Source organism: Balaenoptera ricei, chromosome 12 (genome assembly GCF_028023285.1).
Source record: "Balaenoptera ricei isolate mBalRic1 chromosome 12, mBalRic1.hap2, whole genome shotgun sequence".
NCBI classification, from domain to species: domain Eukaryota; kingdom Metazoa; phylum Chordata; class Mammalia; order Artiodactyla; family Balaenopteridae; genus Balaenoptera; species Balaenoptera ricei.
Window position 1 is genome coordinate 33,287,610 of NC_082650.1, and position 6,227 is coordinate 33,293,836.

At 42.9% G+C, this 6,227-nt stretch overlaps 1 long non-coding RNA gene across 1 annotated transcript; it reads right to left on the reverse strand.

The window, feature by feature from the left end:
* Positions 1 to 295: 295 nt before the first annotated feature.
* Positions 296 to 3,803, reverse strand: LOC132376283 (uncharacterized). Its single transcript, XR_009506263.1, has 3 exons — positions 3,570 to 3,803; positions 2,248 to 2,584; positions 296 to 443 (listed from the first exon to the last, which is right to left on the reverse strand). It is a non-coding gene; the product is annotated as an uncharacterized LOC132376283 (long non-coding RNA).
* Between the last annotated feature and the right edge of the window lie 2,424 nt (positions 3,804 to 6,227).

The window sequence follows — 6,227 nt, forward strand, 5'->3', positions numbered from 1 at the left end:
AATCTGTTATACAAATACATATATCCACTCTTTTTTAGATTCTTTCAACAATACCTCTTGCACGTGACTCCCTGGCAGTTTTTTGGCGAGTCCAGCCAGTATCCAGCCAGCTTCCCAGCCAGTTCAACAGCGGCTTCCACAGGCAGCCTCCCAGCAAATCTCATCAGCACCCCAGCAAGCAATGTCTTACCGACTAGCCTCAGCCCACTAGCATCGCTGCAGAAGCCTTCCGCCTTGTGAGTCACAGCCCCCCACAGTCCATGCCTGCAAGCCTCAGCTTGCTGACTGTGGACCAGCGCTGTAAACTTCTCCACCATCCAGTGGGCAGCAACCACTTGAAAGAGGGCTGAGTCCCAGCCCTGGGGAGAGCCTCCTTCCTTGGATACTTCTTCAGCCTTGGGGTATTCTTTAGAGTTCTCTTTAATCCCTTTTGGTAGTTTTCTCTGAAAATAGTTAATAATTCTTTATATTAAGCCATCTCTTTTCAAATTGCTCTGGGGTTTCCTTCTCCTTGCCGGGCTCTGACTTATAAACACTTTTATTATATCTTACCCATAAATACACTGATTGACTCTAACAATGATACATAGCAATTCTTGCTGATACTGAACAAAGCTCATCTTTGCTGGAAAAATATATGGCAGTCCGTTTGTTTTAGGTCAACACATATCACCTGAAAATGAATGCTGAGAAAATAGTGTATCATGCAAGAGAAAATTATTTTCCCTGTCAAGAACTGAAGTACATTATAAATTTAACTCAAAAGCTCGATAATCCACTGGCCTTGGGGATTAAGTTTGTGGAAAATGGAGTATTAAACAGCCAATGCTCAACTTTACTGCCTGACACTGGACACTGAAGTTTCAGAATAGAACTTCTGTGTGGAAACACACAGGCCCACAGGAGTGAGACAGAATTAATTCTTTTTAAAATTATTTTTAAAAAATTCTTTAAAAAATATGAATCATGGAATATCACTTTACATCTTCCAGAAGCAAGTTCTCATGGAATTGAGGAGGGCATTATCCCTATTACTTCTGTAAGGAGTTACTAATACAAAAGTTTGAGGTCACACATTCCAGAATTCAGCTCAGTAACACAGAAAATCTCCACTTGGATCCTACAATGTGAAACATACAGTGGGACACAAAGACGAATCCAATTTCTGCCTTTAAGGAATTTATTATCAGTAAGGAAGAGACTCACGTATATGACAAATAGAACTTAGGAGAAAATGCAGGATGAAGGCAGAGTGGACTGGGGGATAGCAAAGGATATAGTTAGAGCAAGGAGTCCAGCTCAGCCAGAACGTAAAATGCATGGCAGAGTATAATGGGGGGCAAATGTACAAACACAAATGGGTCAGGAGAAAGTTCTCAAGTGCTATGCTAAGAAATTGAGTTAATTCATGGACTTCCCTGGTGGCACAGTGGTTAAGAATCGGCCTGCCAATGCAGGAGACACAGGTTCAATCCCTGGTCCGGGAAGATCCCACATGCCGCGGAGCAACTAAGCCCGTGCACCACAACTACTGAGCCTGCGCTCTAGAGCCCATGAACCACAACTACTAAGCCCAGGTGCCACAACTACTGAAGCCTGCGTGCCTAGAGCCTGTGCTCTGCAACAAGAGAAGCCACCGCAGTGAGAAGCCCACACACCACAATGAAGAGTAGTCCCCGCTCACCGCAACTAGAGATAGCCCGCGTGCGGCAATGAAGACCCAATGCAGCCAAAAATAAAATAATAAATAAATGAATTTATAAAAAAAAAAGAAATTTAGTTAATTCTTAATCATTTTAACATTTTGATTAAGAAAGTGAAAAAAGCTTATCTCAGGAGGCTTTTGACTGCAAAGGAAACCCTATTTATTTATTTATTTGCTGCATTGGGTCTTCGTTGCTGCACACGGGCTTTCTCTAGCTGTGGCGAGCGGGGACTACTTTTCGTTGCGGTGCTCGGGCTTCTCATTGTGGTGGCTTCTCTTGTTGCAGAGCACGGGCTGTAGAGTGCAGGCTCAGTAGTTGTGGCACATAGGCTTAGCTGCTTCACGGCATGTGGGATCTTCCCAGACCAGGGATTGAAACCATGTCCCCTGCATTGGCAGGTGGATTCTTAACCACTGTGTCACCAGGGAAGTCCCAGGAAAACTCAATTTAAAGTGACTTTAATCAGATTTCATTAGCTCACATTCCAAAAAATGAGGTAAGGTAGGCATCTGGGTAAATGCGTCAATTCAATGATACTCACCAAAGACCCAGGTTTTCCATCTCCGCTCTTTGTACAACGTTGGCTTCTTTAAAAGGCTGACCTTCTCAAGGTGGAGTCTTTCTGCTTCCTGTTGGGCTCTGCTATCTTAACAGGGCGTGAGGGCTCCGGAGGAGTGGCTGCAATCTCCACTGGTGAAGCACTGATGAACTTTGACACTTGACAGTCAGACTTCAAACCTAGCTCCACCTATTAGCTCTATTATGTTGAGCTCTCAAAGCCTTGGTTTCATCATCAGACATGATAATATTCTATCCATATCCATGACCAATTATTGTTTGTGCCTGTTTTCTTTTGACGTCAGCAAACATATTATACACTGTAAATTCAAAGTATAAAATTGTGATAAGTACTATTAAAAGATGCTTCTTGTGGCAATGAAATGCAGTGTTTGTAAAGAATTTAGCTGTGCCTGGCAGAGAATAAGGTGCCAAAGAAATGATAGCTATGATTTTGTCACCAAAACAGAAATTCTTGGCTTTGATGATTTGGACATCCTGAGTAACCTTTGAGAACCAGCTTTACTGCAATTAATGAATAGCAAAAATTTGTAGGAGGTGAATGAGGGCGATGGTATAAGGAATCTCTGCTATGAAATAAAATGAGTGGGTCCAAAGGGCCCATGGCAAGGGCAGATGTGCTTCCTTTTCTGTTTCTATTTCTATTCGGGACAGAGATGCAGGGATTAAAGGCCATCTGTTTGCTCCACCCTGATTATTTGTACTTATTTATACTTATCAGGTTTGTACAAAAAGGTCTGCATCTTCCTTTCCAGTTATGAAATATTTGATTTGGTTATATTGAAAATTTTATTTTTCCATCTGGAATCACTTCCCCTAGGAAATGCCCCTAAATTAACTCCACCAATTTTCTAATTGGTCACCCCAATTAGGACTCCCACCTGTGCCTTAATCTAAACTGAAAACAAGTGAAAACCAGTAATTGTGCAGATGTATACAATTGTATAGCCAGTGTTGTCTCTATGCTTAAGGAATTCACAGCTGGTGGTAGGTGGGACCTGATTTAGTTAAAGACAATCCAGAAAGTGTAATGATTAAAGTATGCTCTGGAGAGGCATGGGGGAGGGGAGCCAGGAAGGGCTCTGGATTCCAGCAGCACCTGAGTCTTCAAGGGAGTGTGGATGGAGGAAGAGAGGGAGAGGAAGGGAAAGAGGGAGAGAGACAGCGAGAGAGACAGATATGGGGTGGTGGGGAGAGAAAGAACTTTCCTGACCTAAGGGATTGGATCAACGGGCCAAGGTGGCACCTGGTAAGGATTCAAGAAACGCCTGACTCCTAGCTCACCCATGTTTCCTGTCCGGACTCTCACAGGCCCAGCTTTCAGGCTATAGCTCCATTTCAGCCATGAAATTCTCTTGGATTCATCTTCCACAGACTTGGCAGAATTGACTTGCTAGAAGTTTTTCAAAGCGAAATAACTGTGTTATCTGCAAACCATGGAGAGTCAATGTCCCTGATTTCAACAGTAGCAGAGAGAACATGCTCTGGATTTGGCTCACCTTGGCAAAGAGCGTCTTAGGAGGGCTGCAAGAGAGGAAAAGGGGATGGACACACACACAGCACACAAAAATGAAAATCCTATTTAAAAGCCAATTTGCTTACGCACTGGACACTTAAGACAAAAAATTAGCATCATTGGGCCCAAAATGCAAAGCTGAGGTCAAGTTAGAATTAAGGTTCATATCAAAATTCAAGAACTTCAGCCTTCCTGTAAATGTCATTTACAGATTAACTAACAAACCCACAATTCACTGTCACACGAGCATTTATGAGCGCTTGCCATTCACCAAGCCCAGGAAAAAGGATTTGGCTTTACAATTCACGAATAAGCAACGTTCGTGCTTTCACTGAGCTTGCCATCTGAAAGATTTAAATTTCAAAATGTTATTATAATATAGGTTAACATTTAAATTTCAAAAATTCCACAGTTTTATAAAAGACTTGTTTTTCTTAAAGTAATTATCTCTAGGCAAATTTCACGTGTGTAGAGATCAATTAATTCATAGCACTTTGCCTAGACTTTCAAATATTGGCAAATCCATGCCTAATTTATGAGCTGCAGCGATTTGCTGAGATTAAAACCCTTTTACTACCTAGACCACATACTTGACCCCAGAGTCAACTTAATCGTGCAGGGAGAGAGTTAAAGACTAAACGTTACTGATAGCATCCAAACATCTCCATCAACCTATCAATCAAAAATATTTGCTAAGTGCAGTGCTATGTGTTTTTCTTTCTTTCTTTCTTTTTTTTTTTGGAAGGGGGAAGGTGGGGAGGAGGTCATCCCCCTGTTCTAGAAATTACCTCCACTCAATCTCACCCTCGGCCCACCTCTCGGTTCTCCCTTTCTCAGATCAGGAAAATAAGTTCCCAGGTGCAAGGCCCTAGTCGGAGCCTCGGCAGCCGAGCATGCTCAGTAGCTGGGACCGCTCTGCGCTCACAGCCGCGTTTGGCTCGCGCTGGGCTGGGGGAAGCGTGGAGGCTCTTGCGGCAGCCGATCCTTGCTCCTGGAAAGCTGACCTTCTCTGCCCGGTAACGTGCGGCTGTCCGAGCCTCAGCTGCGGCCGCACAGCCGCGGGCTCCCTGGGCGTCCCCGCCGCAGCCGCTCTGCCGGCTCAGCAGCGCTGGTCTCGTGCTCCCGGTCCTCGTGCCCGCGCTTCAGCCCGATGCTTCCAGCAGCTGCTGGATGGTTGGTTGAGCAGAAATGACAGGCTGTGGTTCACCGTGAAGGGAGAGGGAGAGCTGCTTCTCTTCGGAGCCAGAGAGAGGAGGTGTGTCAGGGCACCAGCGCCCCGGGAAGATTCTCGCCGCGGCTCAACATCATCGCTTCCTTCTACACTTCTTGTCATCCAGGCGTTCCGTGCTCTTGACCTGGGAAAGATGGTTATAATAGTAACGAAGCTGGTGCACTGCTTTCATCTCAGGTAAGGAGAGCAGCTTTGAGTGCTTTTCTCTTTCCACTGCATTTAGTATTAGCTCCGAAACCCACAGCTGGGAAAGGTCTTTTAACTACTAGCCTTGTTCTCACGTTACAAGTTTGTTGCTAACGAAGTCTGGGAAAAAAGAGTTTTTGTGTGATTTAAAAAATCCTTTCGGGTTGAGGTTGAAAATAAGCATTAGTGTTCTTTCTTACCTCTGTTATTCTTGACCCTGTCCCTGACCTGTTGGTAAAATTTAAGCCTCTATTTGCAAGATGAGGTTAAGGGTACTTTTTTTTCCTTTCAAAGATGCCTGGGATATTCTAGGGAAGGGTACTTTCCATATAGGCAAACGGATATTTTAATTGGTAGACTTTTCGGGATGATTATGATTTCAATTACAGCCAAGAGGGAATAATTAATAATATTAAAATTGAGCATCAACTTTGATCAGCATTGAACTTAAGCTGACTAGAGGAAATATTCATACTATGCACAGTTACCTGGTTATTTGTAAAAACAAAACAAGTGTTTGGGGTTTACGCTTGAGAAATAAATAGGAGCCCACAAATTTGAAGAAAAACAAAAAATTAGCACCCCTCCTATTCTTTGAGTGTTGAGCAGGAGAGCATCTCTACAGAATCGTCAGTTCAAAAGTAAAGAAACATTTTCAAAGTGTAGCTTTGTGGTTGCAAATTAACATTTTTGCTGGAAACTGTGGAGCCAACATCTTCAGATGGCTCTTCATATAAAGAAAAAATAGAGGAGGTTTTCAGATGTAAACCCAAAACATTCAAATAAATGTATTTAACTCAGTGCTACCAAAGAAAAACTATCAAAATGCCATGTAATAATAGCTAGTTTCAATTTATGTTAATTTAGCTGGAGGTTTTGAGAGAAAGGATCACTTTTCCAAGTCAATCCCAAATTAATAAGTTAATAGTAGGTCTACAAGTATTGCCTAACATTTAGCAATTATAATCAAATGGGGCAGAAGAATGTTTTCTTTATAATCTGGTGTCAG